Source organism: Oncorhynchus kisutch, linkage group LG15 (genome assembly GCF_002021735.2).
Source record: "Oncorhynchus kisutch isolate 150728-3 linkage group LG15, Okis_V2, whole genome shotgun sequence".
NCBI classification, from domain to species: Eukaryota; Metazoa; Chordata; class Actinopteri; order Salmoniformes; family Salmonidae; genus Oncorhynchus; species Oncorhynchus kisutch.
In genome coordinates this window covers 74,169,383-74,194,303 of record NC_034188.2, presented here as the reverse complement: position 1 = coordinate 74,194,303, position 24,921 = coordinate 74,169,383, and positions in this window count along the sequence as shown.

Below are 24,921 nucleotides of genomic sequence, written 5' to 3'. Positions count from 1 at the left end.
CCCCAGGTGAGTAGGCACCATTCTCATCCAGAGCCCTCTGCTGCACTAATGTTTGTCTCTGTCTCTTTTCCTGATTTTTTTCACTGCATTCCCAGTATAAGGCGCTAGTAGATTCAGGTGCGGCTGGGAATTTCATTAATAAAAGTCTAGCTCATAGTTTAGGGATCCCTATTGTTCCTGTGGAAATGCCTTTCCCTATTCATGCCTTAGATAGTCGACCATTAGGGTCAGGGTTTATCAGGGAGGTAACCGCACCTTTGTGTATGATAACGCAGGAGGGTCACAAGGAGAAGATTAGTCTTTTCCTTATTGATTCTCCTGCGTATTCTGTGGTGCTAGGCCTACCCTGGTTAGCTTGCCATAACCCCACTGTTTCTTGGCCACAGAGGGCTCTCACGGGGTGGTCGCGAGAATGCTCAGGTAGGTGTTTAGGGGTTTCCGTTGGTGCTACTACGGTGGAAAGTCCAGACCAGGTCTCCACCGTGCGCATTCCCCCCGAATATGCCAATTTGACTCTCGCCTTCTGTAAAAAGAAGGCGATTCAATTACCACCCCATCGACGGGGGGATTGTGCGATAGATCTCCTGGTAGACGCTGCATATCCCAAGAGTCACGTGTATCCCCTGTCGCAAGCGGAGACGGAGTCTATGGAGACATATATCTCTGCATCAGGGGTTCATTCAGCCATCCATTTCACCCATCTCTTCGAGTTTCTTTTTTGTGAAAAAAAAGGATGGCGGTTTACGCCCGTGCATTGATTATCGAGGTCTGAATAAAATCACAGTGAAATATAGTTACCCGCTACCTCTGATTAATACGGTTAATGCACGGGGCACGTTTTTTTCACAAAATTGGATCTCAGGAGTGCGTACAATCTGGTGCGTATTCGGAAGGGTGATGAGTGGAAGACGGCATTTAGCACCACCTCAGGTCATTATGAGTACCTTGTCATGCCATATGGGTTGATGAATGCTCCATCAGTTTTCCAATCATTTGTAGATGAGATCTTCAGGGACCTGCACGGGCAGGGTGTAGTGGTGTATATAGATGATATTCTGATATACTCTGCTACACGCGCCGAGCATGTGTCCCTGGTGCGCAGGGTGCTTGGTCGCCTGTTGGAGCATGATCTATATGTCAAGGCTGAGAAATGCTTGTTCTTCCAACAATCCATCTCCTTCCTAGGGCATCGGATTTCCACTTCAGGAGTGGAGATGGAGAGCGACCGCATTACAGCCGTGCGTAATTGGCCGACTCCAACCACGGTAAAGGAGTTGCAGCGTTTTTTGGGGTTTGCCAATTACTACCGGAGGTTCATCCGGGGTTTTGGTCAGGTGGCAGCTCCCATTACCTCACTGCTAAAGGGGGGCCCGGTGCGCTTGCGGTGGTCAGCTGAGGCGAACAGGGCTTTTGAGCATCTGAAGACTCTGTTTACCTCGGTGCCTGTGCTGGCTCATCCGGATCCCTCTTTGCGATTCATAGTGGAGGTGGACGCATCCGAAGCTGGGATAGGAGCAGTGCTCTCTCAGCGTTCGGGTACGCCACTGAAGCTTCGCCCCTGTGCTTTCTTTTCGAAGAAGCTCAGCCCGGCGGAGCGAAACTATGATGTGGGGAACCGAGAGCTGTTAGCTGTCGTAGAAGCCTTGAAGGTGTGGAGGCATTGGCTTGAGGGGGCTAAACACCCTTTTCTCATCTGGACTGACCACCGCAATCTGGAGTACATCCGGAAAGCGAAGAGATTGAATCCTCGCCAGGCAAGGTGGGCCATGTTTTTCACTCGTTTTGTGTTTACTCTTTCTTACAGACCAGGCTCCCAGAACGTTAAGGCAGACGCATTGTCTCGGCTGTATGACACAGAGGAGCGATCCATGGATCCCACTCCCATACTCCCAGCTTCATGTCTGGTGGCGCCTGTAGTGTGGGAGCTGGACGCGGACATTGAGCGGGCGTCACGTGCAGAGCCCTCTCCCCCTGAGTGTCCAGCTGGTCGTCTGTACGTTCCGTCTGCTGTCCGCGACCGATTGATCTATTGGGCTCACACGTCACCCTCCTCTGGTCATCCTGGGATAGGTCGGACGATGCGCTGTCTTGAAGGGAGGTACTGGTGGCCCACTTTAGCTAAGGACGTGAGGATTTATGTTTCTTCCTGCTCGGTGTGCGCCCAGTGCAAGGCTCCTAGACACCTGCCCAGAGGTAAGCTACAACCTCTATCCGTTCCTCAACGGCCGTGGTCGCACCTGTCGGTGGATTTTTTGACTGATCTTTCACCTTCACAGGGTTACACCATGATCCTGGTCGTTGTGGATCGGTTTTCAAAGTCCTGTCGTCTCCTCCCTTTGCCCGGTCTCCCTACGGCCTTACAAACTGCAGAGGCCCTATTTACACACGTTTTCCGGCATTATGGGGTGCCTGAGGATATAGTGTCTGATTGGGGTCCCCAGTTCACATCAAGGGTCTGGAAGGCGTTCATGGAGCGTCTGGGGATCTCGGTTAGTCTTACCTCAGGTTTTCACCCCGAGAGTAATGGGCAGGTGGAGAGAGTTAACCAGGATGTGGGTAGGTTTCTGCAGTCTTATTGCCAGGATCTGTCTCAGCCTCCAGTATTTATGCTGCAGTAGTTTATGTGTCGGGGGGCTGGGGTCAGTTTGTTATATCTGGAGTACTTCTCCTGTCCTATTCGGTGTCCTGTGTGAATCTAAGTGTGCGTTCTCTAATTCTCTCCTTCTCTCTTTCTTTCTCTCTCTCGGAGGACCTGAGCCCTAGGACCATGCCCCAGGACTACCTGACATGATGACTCCTTGCTGTCCCCAGTCCACCTGGCCATGCTGCTGTTCCAGTTTCAACTGACCTGAGCCCTAGGACCATGCCCCAGGACTACCTGACATGATGACTCCTTGCTGTCCCCAGTCCACCTGGCCATGCTGCTGCTCCAGTTTCAACTTCCACCTGACTGTGCTGCTGCTCCAGTTTCAACTGTTCTGCCTTATTATTATTCGACCATGCTGGTCATTTATGAACATTTGAACATCTTGGCCATGTTCTGTTATAATCTCCACCCGGCACAGCCAGAAGAGGACTGGCCACCCCACATAGCCTGGTTCCTCTCTAGGTTTCTTCCTAGGTATTGGCCTTTCTAGGGAGTTTTTCCTAGCCACCGTGCTTCTACACCTGCATTGCTTGCTGTTTGGGGTTTTAGGCTGGGTTTCTGTACAGCACTTTGAGATATCAGCTGATGTACGAAGGGCTATATAAATAAATTTGATTTGATTTGATCGGCCGGGGGAGTGGGCGAAGTTCGTGCCCTGGGCAGAGATGGCTCAGAACTCGCTACGTCACTCCTCCACTAACCTTACCCTAATACACATTGAAAAGGAGTATCAGCCGGTTCTGGCTGCTTGGCATCAGAGCCAGACCGAGGCCCCTGCGGTGGACAATTGGTTTCGGCACACTGAGGAAACCTGGGAGGCAGCCCACGTCCACCTTCAGCGTGCCATAAGGCGGCAGAAAATTGGCGCAGACCGTCGCCGCAGTGAGGTCCCAGTGTTCGCACCAGGGGACAGGGTCTGGCTCTCGACCCGAAACCTGCCCCTCCGCCTGCTCTGCCGGAAGCTGTGTCCGCGGTTTGTGGGGCCGTTTAAAGTCCTGAGGAGAGTGATAGGTATGTTATAGGTTACAACTGCCCACTAATTACCGTATTAACCCCTCGTTCCATGTGTCTCTCCTCAGGCCGATGGTGGCTGGCCCGCTCCAGGAGGCTGAAGTGCGTGATGTTCCTCCGCCTCCTCTAGACATCGAGGGGGTTCTGGCGTACTCTGTTCGATCCATTTTGGATTCGAGACGTCGGGCGAGGGGCCTTCAGTACCTCGTGGACTGGGAGGGGTACGGGCCGGAGGAGAGATGCTGGGTTCCGGTGGAGGACGTGTTAGATCCTTCCATGTTATCAGAATTCCACCGTCTCCATCCGGATCGCCCTGCACCTCGCCCTCCGGGTCGTCCCCGAGGCCGGGGGGTACTGTCACGACTTCTGCCGAAGTCGTTGCCTCTCCTTGTTCGGGCGGTGCTCGGCGTTCGACGTCACCGGTCTTCTAGCCATCATTGATCCATTTTTCATTTTCCATTGGTTTTGTCTGGTCTTCCCACACACCTGTTTTCAATCCCATTCATTACCTGTTGTGTATTTAACCCTCTGTTTCCCCTCATGTCTTTGTCAGAGATTGTTTATTGTCAGTGTAGTGTTTTTGTTGTGTAGGTGCGCGACGGGTCTTCGTACCCATATTTGTTTATGTTATTTTTCCTGTTTAGTGTTATGGAGCATATTACTATGACATTATTAAAAGACTCAATTTTACACTCCGTTTGACTCTCCTGCGCCTGACATCCCTGCCACCTATACACATATGCCTGACACCATGGAGAATAAGAGCACCTCAATTTCAATAAGCATTTTTCTACGGCTGGCCATGCTTTCCACCTGGCCACCCCTACCCCGGTCAACAGCACTGCACCCCCACACAGCAACTTGCCCAAGCCTTCCCCATTTCTCCTTCTCCCAACTCCAGTCAGCTGATGTTCTGAAAGAGCTGCAAAATCTGGACCCCACAAATCAGCCGGGCTAGACAATCTGGACCCTTTCTTTCTAAAATTATCTGCCGAAATTGTTGCAACCCCCTTACTAGCCTGTTTAACCTCTTTCGTGTCGTCTGAGATTCCCAAAGATTGGAAAGCAGCTGCGGTCACCCGCCTCTTCAAAGGGGGGGGACACTCTTGACCCAAACTGCTACAGACCTATATCTATCCTACCCTGCCTTTCTAGCTGGTCATGTGTGCACCTCAGCCACGCTCAAGGTTCTAAAAGATATCTTAACCACCATCGATAAGAAACAATACTGTGCAGCCGTATTCATTGACCTGGCCTAGGCTTTCGACTCTGTCAATCACCACATCCTCATCGACAGACTCCACAGCCTTGGTTTCTCAAATTATTGCCTCGCCTGGTTCACCAACTACTTCTCCGACAGAGTTCAGTGTGTCAAATCTGTGGGCCTGTTGTCCGTGCCTCTGGCAGTCTCTATGGGGGTGCCACAGGGTTCAATTCTTGGGCCGACTCTCTTCTCTGTATAAATCAATGATGTCGCTCTTGCTGCTGGTGAGTCTCTGATTCACCTCTACGCAGACGACACCATTCTGTATACTTCTGGCCCTTCTTTCGACACTGTGCTAACAACCTTCCAGACGAGCTTCAATGCCATACAACTCTCCTTCCGTGGCCTACAACTGCTCTTAAATACAAGTAAAACTAAATGCATGCTCTTCAACCGATCGCTGCCTGCACCTGCCCGCCCGTCCAGCATCACTCCTCTGGATGGTTCTGACTTAGAATATGTGGACAACTACAAATCCCTAGGTGTCTGGTTAGACTGTAAACTCTCCTTCCAGACTCACATAAAACATCTCCAATCCAAAGTTAAATCTAGAATTGGCTTTCTATTTCGCAACAAAACATCCTTCACTCATGCTGCCAAACATACCCTCGTAAAACTGACCATCTTAGCAATCCTCAACTTTGGCGACGTCATTTACAAAATTGCCTCCAACACCCTACTCAACAAATTGGATGCAGTCTATCACAGTGCCATCCGTTTCGTCACCAAAGCCCCATATACTACCCACCACTGCGACCTGTACGCTCTCATTGGCTGGCCCTCGCTTCATACTTGTCACCAAACCCACTGGCTCCAAGTCATCTACAAGACTCTGCTAGGTAAAGTCCCGCCTTATCTCAGCTCGCTGGTCACCATAGCTGCACCCACCCGTAGCACGCATTCCAGCAGGTATATTTCACTTGTCACCCCCAAAGCCAATTCCTCCTTTGGCCGCCTCTCCTTCCAGTTCTCTGCTGCCAATGACTGGAACAAACTACAAAAATCTCTGAAACTGGAAACACTTATCTCCCTCACTACCTGTAAGCACCAGATGTCAGAGCAGCTCACAGATCACTGCACCTGTACATAGCCCATCTATAAAAAGCACAAACAACTACCTCATCCCCTACTGTTTTTATTTATCTTGCTCCTTTGCACCCCAGTATTTTCTACTTTGCACACTCATCTACTGTCAAATCTACCATTATTTCTATCTCTACTTTGCACATTCTTCCACTGCAAAACAACCATTCCAGGGTTTTAATTGCTATATTGTATTTACTTCACCACCATGGCCTATTTATTGCCTTTACCTTCCTTATGTCACCTCATTTGCTCACATTGTATATAGACTTATTTTTATACTGTATTATTGACTGTATGTTTGCTTTACTCCATATGTAACTCTGTGTTATATGTGTCGAACTGCTTTCCTTTATCTTGGCCAGGTCGCAGTTGTAAATGAGAACTTGTTCTCAACTTGCCTACCTGGTTAAATAAAGGGGAATTTAAAATTTTTAAAATTAACATTGTGACAGAAACAGAGGTCTCCTTTCTGATGGATATTTTTCATAACTCTTGAGGTTAGAGTGGCGTGTCTGTTAGCAGTGATTCATTAAGGCGAGGCTGTTAGTCTGCAAGTCCCGCCCCCTCCAGAGGTCCCCTGACAGAGCAGACAAGTCATCTGGAGCTGTCCGGGGGGACTCCTCTGAGACACAGCGCGATGATAGAGGTCGTGAGGAGGTGAGAGGTGGCCAATACGATTTTGGGAGCATGTTGATTTGGGGCGGCAGGTAGCCTAGCGTTGGGCCAGTAACCAAAAGTTCGCTGGTTCCAATATCCGAGCCGGCAAGGTGACAATTATGTGCCCTTGAGCAAGGCTCTTAACCCTAATTTGTTCCAGGGTGCTGTACCACTATGGCTGACCCTGTAAAACAACTCATTTCACTGCACCTATCCGTTGTATGTGACAATAAAATATACTTTTTTGTTGTTGTCACTAGATTAATTTCCCAGATTTTTTACATTGTGGTGTAGTGGAAAAATGTCATACCATCATTTCACCTGACCTAATTTCCAGACTAATTTGCCAGCTGTGCTCCATAGTACAGCCCAGCCGTCACCTACTGACCTAGTGCATGTGTGTTTTGTGTTTTGGTAGGTTATTCCATTTTAAAGTATGTATTAATGAATGAGATGCAAAAATGTGTGTATTCCCTGCGATGCATTTAGTCAACATACACTAAAGAAAATAAAGGAAAATAGTTTTCCACACACTACTACACATGCCACAGTTTGACAGGGCTTCAAAATCACGAAATAAGCCTTCAATACCAACCCAAAAAGGCCTGTGGTGTTGATGGTATCCTCAATGAAATGATCAAATATACAGACAACAAATTCCAATTGGCTATACTAAAACTCTTTAACATCATACTTAGCTCTGGCATCTTCCCCAATATTTGGAACCAAGGACTGATCACCCCAATCCACAAAAGTGGAGACAAATTTGACCCCAATAACTACCGTGGAATATGTGTCAACAGTAACCTTGGGAAAACCCTCAGCATTATTATTAACAGCAGACTCGTACATTTCCTCAATGAAAACAATGTACTGAGCAAATGTCAAATTGGCTTTTTACCAAATTACCGTACAACAGACCATGTATTCACCCTGCACACCCTAATTGACAATCAAACAAACCAAAACAAAGGCAAAGTCTTCTCATGCTTTGTTGATTTCAAAAAAGCCTTCGACTCAATCTGGCATGAGGGTCTGCTATACAAACTGATGGAAAGTGGTGTTGGGGGTAAAACATACGACATTATAAAATCCATGTACACAAACAACAAGTGTGCGGTTAAAATTGGCAAAAAACACACACATTTCTTCACACAGGGTCGTGGGGTTAGACAGGGATGCAGCTTAAGCCCCACCCTCTTCAACATATATATCAACGAATTGGCGAGGGCACTAGAAAAGTCTGCAGCACCCGGCCTCCCCCTGCTAGAATCCGAAGTCAAATGTCTGCTGTTTGCTGATGATCTGGTGCTTCTGTCACCAACCAAGGAGGGCCTACAGCAGCACCTAGATCTTATGCACAGATTCTGTCAGACCTGGGCCCTGACAGTAAATCTCAGTAAGACCAAAATAATGGTGTTCCAAAAAAGGTCCAGTCACCAGGACCACAAATACAAATTCCATCTAGACACTGTTGCCCTAGAGCACACAAAAAACAATACATACCTTGGCCTAAACATCACCACCACAGGTAACTTCTGTAAGGTAAGGTAACGATCTGAGAGACAAGGCAAGAAGGGCATTCTATGCCATCAAAAGAAACATAAATTTCAACATACCAATTAGGATTTGGCTAAAAATACTTGAATCAGTCATAGAGCCCATTGCCCTTTATGGTTGTGAGGTCTGGGGTCCGCTCACCAACCAAGACTTCACAAAATGGGACAAACACCAAATTGAGACTCTGCACGCAGAATTCTGCAAAAATATCCTTCGTGTACAACGTAGAACACCAAATAATGCATGCAGAGCAGAATTAGGCCGATACCCACTAATTATCAAAATCCAGAAAAGAGCTGTTAAATTCTACAACCACCTAAAAGGAAGCGATTCACAAACCTTCCATAACAAAGCCATCACCTACAGAGAGATGAACCTGTAGAAGAGTCCCCTAAGCAAGCTGGTCCTGGGGCTCTGTTCACAAACACAAACACACACTACAGAGCCCCAGGACAGCAGCACTATTAGACCCAACCAAATCATGAGAAAACAAAAAGATAACTACTTAACACATTGGAAGGAATTAACAAAAAAACAGAGCAAACTAGAATGCTATTTGGCCCTACACAGAGAGTACACAGCGGCAGAATACCTGACCACTGTGACTGACCCAAAATTAAGGAAAGCCTTGACTATGTACAGACTCAGTGAGCATAGCCTTGCTATTGAGAAAGGCCGCCGTAGGCAGACATGGCTCTCAAGAGAAGACAGGCTATGTGCTCACTGCCCACAAAATGAGGTGGAAACTGAGCTGCACTTCCTAACCTCCTGCCCAATGTATGACCATATTAGAGAGACATATTTCCCTCAGATTACACAGATCCACAAAGAATTCGAAAACAAATCCAATTTTGAAAAACTCCCATATCTACTGGGTGAAATTCCACAGTGTGCCATCACAGCAGCAAGATTTGTGACCTGTTGCCACGAGAAAAGGGAAACCAGTGAAGAACAAACACCATTGTAAATACAACCCATATTTATGCTTATTTATTTTATCTTGTGTCCTTCCATTTGTACATTGTTAGAACACTGTATATATATATAATATGACATTTGTAATGTCTTTACTGTTTTGAAACTTCTGTATGTGTAATGTTTACTGTTAATTTTTGTTGTTTTTCACTTTATATATTCACTTTGTATGTTGTCTACCTCACTTGCTTTGGCAATGTTAACACATGTTTCCCATGCCAATAAAGCCCTTGAATTTAATTGAATTGAATTGAAAGGAGAGAAAGAGAGGAGCCGAAACAGAGAGAGGGAGGAAGGCAGTCATGAGCCAAGTATTTGCTGCAGGATCACAACTGTCAAGCCCCGATCTGTTTCACCTGTCTTTGTGATTGTCTCCACCCACCTCCAGGTGTCACCCGTTTTCCCCATTAGTCCCTGAGTATTTATTTCGTCAAGTCAACCAGTGTGGTTTTCCGTGCGCCTGCTGTTTTTTAGTCTCTTGTTTTCTAGTCCTCCCGGTTTTGACCCTTGCCTGCCTTGACTCTGAACCCGCCTGCCTGACCATACTGCCTGCCACTCTGTACCTCCTGGACTCTGACCTTGTTATGATCTTTTGCCTGTCCACAACCATTCTCTTGCCTGCCCCTTGGATTAAAATAAATATCAGAGACTCGAACCATCTGCCTCCCGTGTCTGCATCTGGGTCTCGCCCTGTGCCCTAATACAACAACTTTAACGCTTCATTTGATTATTAATGAAACACTTGTATTTTCTTTGTTAAAAAATAAACTAAAATGCACTTGGAATATCTACCATTTCCCTAGGTATTTGTCCATAGGCCTACCAGCACTGCTATCAGGCCCTAAAACCCAGGTCTCTAACCCACTCACGTCACTGTCCCATGGGACCACAGCAGAGCTTTTTTGTTTAACCTTTAACCAAGCAAGTCGGTTAAGAACAAATTCTTATTTACATTGACGGCCTACCAAAAAGCCGCCCACGGGGGCCTTGGATTAAAAAAAATATATTAAATATAGGACAAAACACACATCACAACACTACATAAAGAGAGACCTAAGACAACATAGCAAGGCAACAACACAGCATGTTAGCAACAACATGGTAGCAGTACAGAACATGGTAGAAACATTACTGGGCACAAAGGGCAAGAAGGTAGACATACATTACAGAAAGCAGTCACATCACAGAAAGCAGTCACAACTGTCAGTAAGTGTCCATGATTGAGTCTTTGAATGAAGAGCTTGAACGGTCCAGTATGAGTTCATTCCTGGCCAACTGCATGGCCGCTGTTAATTTGAGCCACCAGAAAGGATGGGAGGAGGCAGAGAATGTGCCAGCTGTTAATACTTAGGAATAAGGATTATCTGGGAATTAATGTAGGTCTCATTATCTGTATCTGAGCCTGGGCTTGTTCTGCTTGCGTTGGCCCAAATTGCTTCTTTCTGAATAATAAATCACAGATCAATAGAACACAGTTCAATAAATCCCTGATCGAGATGGCGAGGATGAGGATTTTATCTCCCGACACTCCGGTGTTTGCAATAAATCAAATTATTTTACGAGCCACAGCTCTCAAGTTAAATTACGTTTATGTGTCCTGACGTGGATATTTCTCTGCCTTGGCAACAGCGGGTACGAAGCGCCCTAAAATAATTGTAAAACATTGCTTAAGCTGCAAATGTTTATAAATAAATAATTAAGGGAAAATAAAGAAATTACTAATATTTATGGGTCTGGTAAAAAAAAAAGTGAAATATTATTGTGACCAGATGCGAGGGGACTATTAATTTGGTTAAGTGAGCGGAGAGTTGGGAATGAAATAGTGGGAGAGTTGAACCGCCGGGGACACACCCAACCGCCTCACCACCGTACATTCCCTTGAGTTGATTAAGAAGGAACATCCTCTTTCATTACATAAGTGCATGAACCTAACAGCCAATTAGAAAGATTAAAATAATAAAAGTGGCCCCTGGCCGTCCCTCTTAACGTTTAAGCAAAATGATGTTGACCAAGGCCCAAATGTTCCCATTAAATGTTGATAACATTAAGCACTTTGCCTCTTCCTTAATAACCTGGTACAGGTGCTGACTTTAACTTTTTGGGGGATTTGTCTCTTCAATGAGAACGAGGCCTCGGGGTTTAGTAATATACAGTAATTAGCTGAACTCTGTGGCTCGATTGTCTGCATAATGGTGAGTCCAGACTGCGTGTCCTATTTGGAACCACTGTCATTAATCAACGTTTCTATTCCTATTGCCCTTGAACGCTTTAAAAACCTTATATGCACACAAGTAGCCTCTTTTTCAAAAAGAAACATCAAATAGGAACATCACCACCACATCACCCCAGCAGCAGCATCACCACCACATCACCCCAGCAGCAGCATCACCACCACATCACCCCAGCAGCAGCATCACCACCACATCACCCCAGCAGCAGCATCACCACCACATCACCCCAGCAGCAGCATCACCACCACATCACCCCAGCAGCAGCAGGTGCCATGCCACGCAAAGCAAACCCCACTAAAACCCATGTCCACTGGGCATGTCCCAAAGAGAATCATTTCTATATTTTATTCATGCTGTTTAATGTAACCCTTTAATCTGGGTCTGTGCCCAGGGGAACAGTAATCCAGTAGCAGCTAGCAGCTAGCAGCTAGCCGTCCCGCCGGGGTGTGTCCTGACTCCTGGATGAGATGTATGTGTTCAGAACATGAGTCCCTATTGTGGAGCCAGTCAATTACGCAGTCATTACACCAAGACTATAAATGCCAAGCCATGCAGGTCTCGATACACACACACACACACACACACACACACACACACACACACACACACACAGACAGACAGACAGACAGACAGACAGACAGACAGACAGACAGACAGACAGACAGACAGACAGACAGACAGACAGACAGACAGACAGGACAGACAGACAGACAGACAGACAGACAGACAGACAGGACAGACAGACAGACAGACAGACAGACAGACAGACAGACAGACAGACAGACAGACAGACAGACAGACAGACAGACAGACAGACAGACAGACAGACAGACAGACAGACAGACAGACAGACAGACAGACAGACAGACAGACAGACAGACAGACGACAGACAGACAGACAGACAGGACAGACAGACAGACAGAGACAGACAGACAGACAGACAGACAGACAGACAGACAGACAGACAGACAGACAGACAGACAGACAGACAGACAGACAGACAGACAGACAGACAGACAGACAGACAGGACAGACAGACAGACAGACAGACAGACAGACAGACAGACAGACAGACAGACAGACAGACAGACAGACAGACAGACAGACAGACAGACAGACAGACAGACAGACAGACAGACAGACAGACAGACAGACAGACAGACAGACAGACAGACAGACAGACAGACAGACAGACAGACAGACAGACAGACAGACAGACAGACAGACAGGACAGACAGACAGACAGACAGACAGACAGACAGACAGACAGACAGACAGACAGACAGACAGACAGACAGACAGACAGACAGACAGACAGACAGACAGACAGACAGACAGACAGACAGACAGACAGACAGACAGACAGACAGACAGACAGACAGACAGACAGACAGACAGACAGACAGACAGACAGACAGACAGACAGACAGACAGACAGACAGACAGACAGACAGACAGACAGACAGACAGACAGACAGACAGACAGACAGACAGACAGACAGACAGACAGACAGACAGACAGACAGACAGACAGACAGACAGACAGACAGACAGACAGACAGACAGACAGACAGACAGACAGACAGACAGACAGACAGACAGACAGACAGACAGACAGACAGACAGACAGACAGACAGACAGACAGACAGACAGACAGACAGACAGACAGACAGACAGACAGACAGACAGACAGACAGACAGACAGACAGACAGACAGACAGACAGACAGACAGACAGACAGACAGACAGACGACAGACAGACAGACAGACAGACAGACAGACAGACAGACAGACAGACAGACAGACAGACAGACAGACAGACAGACAGACAGACAGACAGACAGACAGACAGACAGACAGACAGACAGACAGACAGACAGACAGACAGACAGACAGACAGACAGACAGACAGACAGACAGACAGACAGACAGACGACAGACAGACAGACAGACGACAGACAGACAGACAGACAGACAGACAGACAGACAGACAGACAGACAGACAGACAGACAGACAGACAGACAGACAGACAGACAGACAGACAGACAGACAGACAGACAGACAGACAGACAGACAGACAGAGAGAAGAAGACAGAGAGAGAGAGAGAGAGAGAGAGAGAGAGAGAGAGAGAGAGAGAGAGAGAGAGAGAGAGAGAGAGAGAGAGAGAGAGAGAGCTCAATACCCCAAGCTCCTATCATAGCCCACACCATGCCAACGTTTACCAGCTCAGTGACTGTGTGGACATGGCATGCCAACTAGCCTTCCTACTGCTGTGATACAGCGTCAATATGGTTCCAGTGTTGTCAGCTGTATTATGTATTATGATGATGCATAATAATTGTCTGCTGGTTTCTGGTTTTGGTGAAGACCAGAGTTTTACAATGTCTCCCATGATGCTCCTTAAATGTCCCCTGGGGATGTGAGTGTCTGAGTGATAAATGATCCAGCAATTACTCATCCTTAGCTGATAGACGAAATAGGCTCACAATGGCAGGATTATTGTCTGACATTAATATAATCTCCTGTGTGGATTTATAGCAACACAACCTAGTCTTTTTCCAATATGTTTAATATACACCAGTGATGGTTGCTAAGACAACCCTCTGCACAGAATATTTAACAGCTGAAATCACTCCAACAACATGACAAACGAGTGACAACTCATTCATATGGATTTGTTCTCCACTGTGTGGTGTGCTTCACGTGGGCCACCCTGGAGGCAAGGTGTTGCTAGGCACACGACTCAGTGTGGTCACTATGTCCTCTCTTCTTCAGCTGTTTGTAACAAACTGTGGAAGACACTGAGGGTTGTTTAGGATGGAGGAACAGAGGGTCCCAACAACTGTCTGCTGTGCTATGCCATAGCAGCATACACACTTAATAACCTTCCCTTGCTATCACCGCACCCTCTTGTTAGGTTTGGGCAGAGAGGGGTTCTGGGAGAGAGGTGATGGGGTGGGAGAAAGGGGAGGTGAAGTCAGGGAGGTGATGGGTCCATTTGTGTCTATACCTTTACCTCCCACAGTCTCTACCTCACACTGACACCGACTCTGCCTAGTGATAACCTCCCACTGCGCACAGACGTCAGTTCAACATCTTTTTTTTTATTTACATGAGATGAACTCAACAAAACATGTCACCATGTCATTGGATTTAGGTACAAAGTTGGATGAAAAAAAGACTAAATGCCCTTACGTTGATGACTTTTAGAAAATCCAATCAGTTTTTCTTGTTGATTCAACGTAGATCATAGATCATTTTGGTTGAAATGACGTGGAAACAACATTGATTCAACCAGTTTTTGCCCAGTGGGCTCTGATCCCAGCTCCTATTGGAGCTTGTCACAAGCCAGAGGCCATTTCTGATACAAGCACTGGGGCAGTGTACACAAGCATACAACTTAAGTTGGACATACAAATAGTTAGCTGAAATGACATATCTTAGTCACAGAGTCTCCGTGTTGGTCCCTTATTTCATGAAAGGATGATTTGCTTCTTACCATTTCAAGCCTCCTCCTTATCCAACACCTGGTATAAGCATAATATTAACTGGGTTTTGTGCTAAAGCGAAGGTTGTTAAGTTTTGGCACTTACAGCAGATATTCAGGGAACCGTCATTGTCAGCACCCTTCCTTGTTGGTGCAGTAAGCCTTTCTCTGGATGGTTAGTACTGGCTGGGATCCTTGGGACATCCCTGGCATAAACCCGAACTCAAACCTTAATCATAACCCTTACCTAAACCATTACTTTAACAATTGTAAATGTAAACTTCAATGGTGGTAGGGACGTCCCAAGGATCCCGGATAGCATTTGTTAGCTCCAGTCTTCTGTGTGGCCTTTGTTATTGTGCTCACCCACAGCTGGGGCTAGGAGAGAGCATCTTTGCTGGTGTCAGGGGAAATTACTTTAATTTGAAACGTTTTAATTCTAAATGAGACTTGGGGTATCTACCAAAAGATATAGAGTAGACAATGTCAATAAAGTTGTTTTCTGAATCGTGCAGCCAAGTCTCACCCAGGCTCAAATGGGTTTCTAGCTCAATGAGAATGAAGAAGGACTATAAATGAGACTGATAAAATCCCTGGTGGCTGATAGAGAACAATTCAACAGAAATGAATGATTCTGTACAGAAACATGCCCGCCAATGCTCACAGGAGACACATAAAGCTGCCAATTAATCAAGTTGTAGTCATTTACAGATTAGTAAGAGAGGGATGAAAAAGGTGTGTATTTTCTCAGTTATCTGACTATGATGAGAGAGGGTGGAGTGCGTGTGTGCGTGTGTGCGTGCGGACAAGCCACACCCACTCTCACACCCACGCTTTAGTACTCTACATTCATGATGACAATGTCACTTTCAGGAGTTGTGTGAGTGTGACCATAGCAAGCACAGAGAGGCAATCAGAGGATCTGATGGAAAGAGAGGCAAAGTGTTTAACATAGCAGGCCATAACATGCAGAGTAGACCCCATTGAAATGCATTACGGCATCTCTTCATTTTCCATATCCCTTTGAGCATGGTGAAGATATGCATTACCCTTTGGATGTTGTATCAATACACCCAGTCCCTACAAAGATACAGGCGTTATTCCTACGTTGCCGGAGAGGAAGGAAACCGCTCAGGGATTTCAAGTATCAACTTCACTGTAACATTTACACCTTATGTATCCGGTGCATGTGACAAATAAACTTAGATTTTATTTGATATATTTAAAAAATCCTCAATCTACACACAATACCCCATAATGACAGAGTAAAAACAGGTTTTTAGAAATGTCTGCAAATGCATAAAAAAAACTGAAATACCTTGTTCACTTAAGTAAATGGGTCTCCTGAGTGGCGCTGTGGTCTAAGGCACTGCATCTCAGGACTAGAGGCATCACTACAGACCCTGGTTTGATTCCAGGCTGTATCACAACCGACCGTGATTTGGGAGTCCCATAGGGCGGCGCACAATTGGCCCAGTGTCGTCCGGGTTAGGGTTTGGCCAGGGTAGGCCGTCATTGTAAATAAGAATTTGTTCTTAACTGACTTGCCTAGTTAAATAAAGGTTAAATAAATACAAAATAAAAGTATTCAGACCCTTTGCTATGACAGGCAAAACTGAGATCAGGATCATCCTTGAGATGTTTCTACAACTTGATTGGAGACCACCTGTGGTAAATTAAATTGATTAGACATGATTTGGAAAGGCACACACCTGTCTATATAAGGTCCCACAGTTGACTGTGCATGACAGAGCAAAAACCAAGCCATGAGGTCAAAGGAATTGTCTGTAGAACTCTGAGACAGGATTGTGTTGAGGCACAAAAATGGTTGCTGCATTGAAGGACCCCCAAGAACACAGTGGCCTCCATCATTCTTAAATGGAAGAAGTTTGTAACCACCAAGACTCTTCCTAAAGCTGGCCGCCCAGCCAAACTGAGCAATTGGAGGAGAAGGGCCTTGGTCAGGGAGGTGACCAAGAACCCGATGGTCACTCTGACTGAGCTCCAGAGTTCCTCTGTGGAGATGAGAGAACCTTGCAGAAAGACAACCATCTCTGCAGCACTCCAGCAATCAGGCCTTTATGGTAGAGTGGCCAGACGGAAGACACTCCTTAGTAAAAGGCACATGACAGCCCCTTGAAGTTTGCCAAAAGGCACCTAAAGACTCTCAGACTATGAGAAACAAAATTCACTGGTCTGATGAAACCAAGATTGAACTCTTTGGCCTGAATGCCAAGAGTCACATCTGGAGGAAACCTGGCACCATCCCTACAGTGAAGCATGGTGGTGGCAGCATCATGCTGTGGGGATGTTTTTCAGTGGCAGGGACTGGGAGACTAGTCAGGATTCAGGGAAAGATTAATGGAGAGATCCTACAGAGAGATCCTTGATGAAAAATGTATTATTATTATTAACCCTGCATTATAATTATATAAAAGACCCTTAGCTACTCTGTGTTTTTATTTATAGTAGTGATGGACAGGTGGAGGCATTTTGTTTTTCACAAGGGTAGCGGGCTGTGAATTCTGCAAACAACATTTCCAGGATTGAAGGATTCTAAATGAACATCTAAGGGGCATTTTTCATTAGGGCAAATTTGGTCTGTGAATATCTAAGGGGCTTTTATAGAATTATAATGCAGGGTTAATAATAATAATCCTTGGATAACAGATCGGCTATTGGAACTCATTAAGAGGTGGCTTTTATCTTCAATATGCTTTAAATGCTTTATTACCTAAATATTTAAAGTGCGTGTGAGCGATGGAGAGAAACAAAATGGTGCAGTTTGAGGTCATGAGTGATGCAGGCACTGGAGATAAAATAAATGAGTCAAAAAAACAAGGTGCTATTAGACTATCCTTTTGTCAAGGTTGAAGAGTCTATTGTCCTGCTAATAGCCCATCTTGGAAACATTTCAGCATTGCCCTCCCCTTCAAAGAGTCCAACGGCAAGGTCTATCTGCTGGTCAAGGAGGAGAAACGCTAAACCGACGTAGAAGTCTATTGTCAGGGTAGGGGTGGACACTTGGCCATGCCCAAGGACGAGGAGGCCAATACGGCCAATGCTGGGTACATCACAGAGGTGGGCCTGAGCCGGGTGTACATTGGCATCAACGACATAGACAGCCATTTCATCTATGTGGATAGCTCCCCAAGGAGCACCTTCAGCAAGTGGAGGGACGGGGTACTGACATGAAACAATAGTTGTATAAAGACAAGATGTTTCTTCTCAGTTTCTATTAGATCTACAGTACGGCAACATTTTATTGATCTGCAAATATTTTCATTTAGAAGCCACCTCTTAATGAGCTTTAATAAAGAAATGTTTTGACCAAGTAAATCTGCTCATGTTGTTGTATGTTTAATTATTTGTGACATTGTGGTTACAACGTCCCCCCCCCATTTTTCGACCAAACATAACGATGGCCAAACAGTTCTATTTTTTTCTATCAGACCAGTGGACATTTCTCTAAAAAGTACAATCTTTGTCCCCATGTGCAGTTGCAAACCGTAGTCTGGCTTTTTTATGGCAGTTTTGGAGCAGTGGCTTCTTCCTTGCTGAGTGGCCTTTCAGGTTATGTCGATATAGGACTCGTTTTACTGTGGATATAGATACTTTTGTACCTGTTTCCTCCAGCATCTTCACACGGTCCTGTGCTGTTGTTCTGGGATTGATTTCCACCTTTCGCACCAAAGTACGTTCATCTCTACGTTAATCTCAGCCTTCATACCTGAGCGGTATGAAGGCTGCGTGGTCCCATGTGTTTATACTTGCGTACTATTGTTTGTACAGATGAATGTGGCACCTTCAGGTGTTTGGAAATTGCTCCCAAGGATGAACCAGACTTGTGGAGGTATACAATTCTTTTCTGAAGTCTTGGCTGATTTATTTGATTTTCCCATGATGTCAAGCCAAGCACTGAGTTTGAAGGTAGGCCTTGAAATACATCCACAGGTACACCTCCTATCGACTCAAATTATGTCAAATAGCCTTTAGAACCCTTAGAAGCTTCTAAAGCCATGACAAAATTTTCCAAGCTGTTAAAAGGCACAGTGGTCTTAGTGTATGTAAACTTCTGACCCACTGGAATTATGATACAGTGAAATATAAGTGAAAAAATCTGTCTGTAAGCAATTGTTGGAAAAATGACTTCTGTCATGCACAAAGTAATGTCCTAACCGAAACAAGTTTTAATGACTCCAACCTGTATGTAAACTTCCGACTTCAACTGACGGTCTTTAAAAAAAATGTATTTCACCTTTATTTAACCAGGTAGGCGAGTTGAGAACAAGTTCTCATTTGCAACTGCGACCTGACCAAGAAAAAGTATAGCAATTCGACACATACAACAACACAGAGTTACACATGGAATAAACAAAACATACAGTCAATAATACAGTAGAAAAAATAAAACAAAAAAGTCTATATACAGTGAGTGCAAATGAGGTAAGATAAGGGAGATAAGGCAATAAACAGGCAATGGTGGTGAAGTAATCACAATATAGCAATTAAACACTGGAATGGTAGATGTGCAGAAGATGGATGTGCAAGTAGAGATACTGGGGTGCAAAAGAGCAGGATAAATAAATAAATAAATACAGTATGGGGATGAGGTAGATAGATGGAACTGCTTACAGATGGGCTATGTACAGGTGCAGTGATCTGTGAGTTGCTCTGACAGCTGGTACTTAAAGCTACTGAGGGAGATATGAGTCTCCAGCTTCAGTGATTTTTCAGTTCGTTCCAGTCATTGGCAGCAGAGAACTGGGACGAAAGGCGACCAAAGGAGGAATTGGCTTTGGGGGTGACCAGTGAGATATACCTGCTGGAGCGCATGCTACGAGTGGGTGCTGCTATGGTGACCAGTGAGCTGAGATAAGGCAGGGCCTTCCTTAGCAGAGACTTGTAAATAACCTGGAGCCAGTGGGTCTGGCGACGAGTATGAAGCGAGGGCCAACCAACGAGAGCGTACAGGTCGCAGTGGTGGGTAGTGTATGGTGCTTTGGTGACAAAACGGATGGCACTGTGATAGACTGCATCCAATTTGTTGAGTAGAGTGTTGGAGGCTATTTTAAAGATGACATCGCCGAAGTCGAGGATCGGTAGGATGGTCAGTTTTACGAGGGTATGTTTGGCAGCATGAGTGAAGGATGCTTTGTTGCGAAACAGGAAGCCGATTCTAGATGTAATTTTGGATTGGAGATGCTTAATGTGAGTCTGGAAGGAGAGTTTACAGTCTAACCAGACACCTAGGTATTTGTAGTCGTCCACATATTCTAAGTCAGAACCGTCCAGAGGAGTGATGCTGGACAGGCGGGCAGGTGCGGGCAGTGATCGGTTGAAGAGCATGCATTTAGTTTAACTTGCATTTAAGAGCAGTTGGAGGCCACGGAAGGCGAGTTGTATGGCATTGAATCTCGTCTGGAGGTTAATTAACACAGTGTCCAAAGAGGGGCCAGAAGTATACAGAATGGTGTCGTCTGTGTAGAGGTGGATCAGAGAATCATCAGCAGCAAGAGCTACATCATTGACGTATACAGAGAAGAGAGTCAGCCCGAGAATTAAACCCTGTGGCACCCCCTTAGAGACTGCCAGAGGTCTGGACAACAGGCCGACCGATTTGACACACTGAACTCTATCAGAGAAGTAGTTGGTGAACTAGGCAAGGCAATCATTTGAGAAACCAAGGCTGTTGAGTCTGCAGATAAGAATGTGGTGATTGACAGAGTCGAAAGCCTTGGCCAGGTCGATGAATATGGCTGCACAGTATTGTCTCTTATTGAAAAGGTACGGTGGGATTCGAAATGGTTGGTAATCGGTTTGTTAACTTGGCTTTCGAAGACCTTAGAAAGACAGGGTAGGATAGATATAGGTCTGTAGCAGTTTGGGTCTAGAGTGTCACCCCCTTTGAAGAGAGGGATGACCGCGGCAGGTTTCCAATCTTTGGGAATCTCAGACGATACGAACGAGAGGTTGAACAGGCTAGTAATAGGGGTTGCAACAATTTCGGCAGATAAGCGAGGGTCCAGATTGTCTATCCCGGCTGATTTGTAGGGGTACAGATTTTGCAGCTCTTTCAGAACATCAGCTATCTGGATTTGGGTGAAGGAGAAATGGTGGGGGCTTGGGTGGGTGGCTGTGGATTTATCGGTGGTAACAGTGTTTCCTAGCCTCAGAGCAGTGGGCAGCTCGGAGGAGGTGCTCTTATTCTCCATGGACTTTACAGTGTCCCAGAACTACAGGATGCAAATTTCTGTTTGAAAAAGCTAGCTTCAGCTTTCCTAACTGCCTGTGTATATTTGTTTCTAACTTCCCTGAAAAGTTGCATATTGTGGGGGCTATTCGATGCTAGTGCAGAATGCCACAGGGTGTTTTTGTGCTGGTCAAGGGCAGACAGGTCTGGAGTGAACCAAGGACTATTTCTGTTCCTAGTTCTACATGTTTTGAATGGAGCATGCTTATTTAAGATGGTGAGGAAGGCACTTTTAAAGAATAACCAGGCATCCTCTACTGACGGGATGAGGTCAATGTCATTCCAGGATACCCCGGCCAGGTCGATTAGAAAGGCCTGCTCGCAGAAGTGTTTCAGGGAGCTTTTGACAGTTTTGAGGGTTGGTCGTTTCATCGCAGACCCATTACGGATGCAGGCAATGTGGCAGTGATCGCTGAGATCTTGAAATCAGCAGAGGGCGAGTTAGTTTGGAGGGTGAGTTAGTTAGGATGATATCTATGAGGGTGCCCGTGTTTACGGCTTTGGGGTTGTACCTGGTAGGTTCATTGATAATTTGTGTGAGATTGAGGGCATCAAGCTTAGATTATAATGGCCGGGGTGTTAAGCATGTCCCAGTTTAGGTCACCTAGTAGCACGAGCTCAGAAGATAGATGGTGGGCAATCAATTCACATATGGTGTCGAGGGCAGAGCTGGGAGCAGAGGGTGGTCTATAGCAAGAGGCAACGGTGAGAGGTTTCTGGAAAGGTGAATTTTTAGAAGTATAAGCTCGAATTGTTTGGGTACAGAAATGGATAGTAAGACAGAACTCTGCATGCTATCTCTGCAGTAGATTGCAACACCGCCCCCTATGGCAGTTCTCTCTTGGCGGAAAATGTTATAGTTAGGGATGGAGATTTCAGGGTTTTTGGTGGTTTTCCTAAACCAGGATTCAGACATGGCTAAGACATCCGGGTTGGCAGAGTGTGCTAAAGCAGTGAGCAAAACATACTTAGGAAGTAGGCTTCTAATATTAACATGCATGAAACCAAGACATTTATGGTTACAGAAGTCAACAATGAGAGCACCTGGGGAGTGAGAGTGGAGCTAGGCACTGCAGGACCTGGATTAACCTCTACATCATCAGAGGAACAGAGGATAAGTAGGATAAGGGTACGGCTGAAGGCCATACGAACTGGCCGTCTAGCATGTTCGGAACAGAGAGTAAAAGGAGCAGGTTTCTGGGCACAATAGCCTAGATTCAAGGCATAGTGTGCAGACAAAGGTAAGGTAGGATGTGAGTACATTGGAGGTAAACCTAGGCATTGAGTAATGATGAGAGAGATATAGTCTCTAGAGATGTTTAAACCAGGTGATGTCATCACATATGTAGGAGGTGGAACAACATGGTTGGTTAAGGCATATTGAGCAGGGCTAGAGGCTCTACAGTGAAATAAGACAGTAATCACTAACCAGGACAGTAATGGACGAGGCATATTGATATTAGAGAGAGGCATGCGTAGCCAAGTGATCATATGGGTCCACTGAGTGGTTGGGCTGGCTGGGGACACGGCGATTCAGACAGTTAGCAGGCCGGGGCTAACAAGCTAGCAGTTAGTAGGCCGGGGCTAACAAGCTAGCAGTTTGCAGACCGGGGTTAGCAAGCTAGCAGTGAGCAGGCCGGGGCTAACAAGCTAGCAGTTAGTAGGCCGGGGCTAACAAGCTAGCAGTTTGCAGACCGGGGTTAGCAAGCTAGCAGTGAGCAGACCGGGGTTAGCAAGCTAGCAGTTAGCAGACCATGGCTAGCAAGCTAGCAGTTCGCAGACCATGGCTAGCAAGCTAGCAGTTAGCAGACCGGGGCTAGCAAGCTAGCAGAAGGGCCTTTGGGGGACGTTGCGATGGAGGTAAATCTGTTCTTACCTCCTCGTGCGTCGATAGGCCAGTCGTGGATTAGTAGGGTTCCAAGTAGCTCTAGATAGCTAGCAGGCCGCGGTTAGCAGAACGGGCCTTCAGCGGACGTCGTGCCTGAGGGGCCTGTTGGAATCATCAGGCAGATTATGTCGGTATTCCAGTCGTAGAGGATGGGCCGTACCGGCAGTAGAAGCGGTCCGGATATTGTAGCCCAGGAGTGGGCTTCGGTGGTAGCCCAGGAGCCCTAGTCGAGCTAGCTTCAGGCTAATTGGTGCTTGCTCCGGGATGGAAACGCTAGCCAGGAGTGGTCACCCGGGATTGCAGCTAGCTAGTTGTGAAGATCCAGATGAAAATGTTCAGAGTTTGAGGTAGGAATCCGGGGATATGGAGTGAAAAATAGGTACGTTATGCTCTGGTTTGAGTCACGTTGTACGAACTGGCGAGAGCTTTCCAGGCTAAAGGTTAGCTGATGACTGCTAGCAGTGGTTAGCTGACTGATAGCTGGTAGCTAGTTAGCTGGCTAGCTTCAGTTGATGGATTCCAGATCCAAAGAAAATAGAAATACTTTAGAAAAGAACAGGTCCACGCCACATTGGGTGAGGTGGGTTGCAGTATTTAGAAGTTGAGGTATAGGAAAATATTTTTAAAAGTTATGCGAAGAAAAATATGTAAAAAGGTATATACAAGGGACACGACAGGACAAAGACAAAGATGTCTGACTGCTTTTATTTAACCTTTGTTTTACTACATAAAGGTCCACTTACTCTGCTGGCGTCTGGACCCAGTTTATGCCCCCATTTGCAATGCAAACACAGTGTGTTTTGGGTCATTGTCTGCATTTGGAGAAGAAAAAAAGACATTTAGCATAACAGCCAACATTAGCTACAGTACAATACTAGAAATATACATGTAAATACTGCAGGCCTAAACATAACAAAATATTGCTATAATCCTACCTTGAAAGAAAATATGTGGTGAATTATTGTGGAACATAGCAGTCCATGAGGTGTAGGCTACAATATTTTATGTACCTTTTGCTTTGTAAATAGCTAAACTTATCATCAAAAATCTAATATGGGCCTGGTCCCTGGCGAAACATTGCCCCCCACACATGGAGTTTGAGGGGATGCTTGGGACTCCAGAAGGCCTTTGCCGATCGCTCATCATCTTCATCCATCAGTGGGTCGATGGCTTGAATAGTCTTGCTGGAAATGGAATACAATGTAAAAATGTGCAGCAGACAGTAAAGACCAGCAGTAGATTTATTTAAGCATTATTTTTGGCATTATCAGGCCTACAGTACAGTATTGTAGCCTACTGTACCTGGTCATTTTCCTGGGCTTTCACTTGTAACACAGGCATCTGATGATAGTGTTTGCGAATATCACTGTCCATGGCCATAATCACCAAGTATAATAGTATTTTACAAAAGAAGTCTTCCAACCTTGATAGGCTATCAGCAGGACAATACACCAAATGCACTGTTTTCTAACCACATCTGGATGGATCAATAACAAATTACTATGGGAATAAATATCACAGAATAACAGAAACATTTGAATAAAGTAGGCTAGCGAAGGCAACGAATTGTTGCTTACTGAAACTCCCAAAGTCATCTAATTGTTATAATAGGATTTGAAGCAATAGCCTACCCACGTGTGGTCAACTATTTCAGCACCGTTTCGCACTGCTCTGAGACAAGCATGGGGACAGGTCTTGATAAATCAATGAGATTTTTATCTTCACTTAATCTGCGTTTGGGTATTGGTTTCTCCCGCTCTCCCTTACTCTCTGTTTCTCCCACTCTCCCTTACACTCTGTTTCTCCCGCTCTCCCTTACTCTCTGTTTCTCCCACTCTCCCTTACTCTCTGTTTCTCC